A 731-nucleotide genomic window follows, 5' to 3' on the forward strand; every position below is an offset into this window, starting at 1 on the left:
CACACCTCACGTTGCTTTTCTCGCGTTTATCGGCTTAATTATCTTTTTCTTTTCTTTTTTTAACCCCCCCCCTTTTTTTTGTCCTGGCTGTCACCCTTACCTTCTCCCTTTCCCTTTTTGGCCGAGCGAGGCATGCACGTGCCTCTCACAAGCACTGATCAATTAAAGAGCAAGCGGGTGCAAAACCAGGGGTTTTTCGGGGGGATAAGGGGGGGGGGAGGGGGGAAAGGGCGGGGGCAGGGGTCAGGGTAGGGGGAAAAGGGATGGGAGGGGAGATAATAGGTCGTGTGGGGGGGAGGGGGGGGGCGGTTTCAGGGGGTGGGTAGGGGTTGGGGGGGGGAAGGGGCGGGGCCCAGGGGGGGTGGGGGGGTCGTGACGCGCCAGGGGGGGGGGGGGGTGTGACCCCCGAGGGGGAGGGGGGGAGGGTCGTGACGCGCCCGAGGGGGAGGGGGCGGGGGCGGCGCGTCCGAGAAAACCCCTTTCTGAGTGGGGAGCCCGGGCCGCGCCGGCCTTCGGTAGACACCCCCTTACCTCCCGGAGTGATGGTGCTGGGCCCTGCTGCCACGGGCCCGGCTGCTGGGGGTGCCGCCGCCCCCCCCCCCCGCTGGGGCCGGGGGGGGGCCCTCCTTTTTTTTTTGGTGCCCGATTTTCCTTGGTAGGTCGGTTTTTTCAAAGGGTGTGCGGTTTTAAGTATTTGTGTGTTTGGTGATGTATATATAAAACACCACAAA

Source organism: Penaeus monodon, chromosome 23, assembly GCF_015228065.2.
Source record: "Penaeus monodon isolate SGIC_2016 chromosome 23, NSTDA_Pmon_1, whole genome shotgun sequence".
Lineage (NCBI taxonomy): Eukaryota > Metazoa > Arthropoda > Malacostraca > Decapoda > Penaeidae > Penaeus > Penaeus monodon.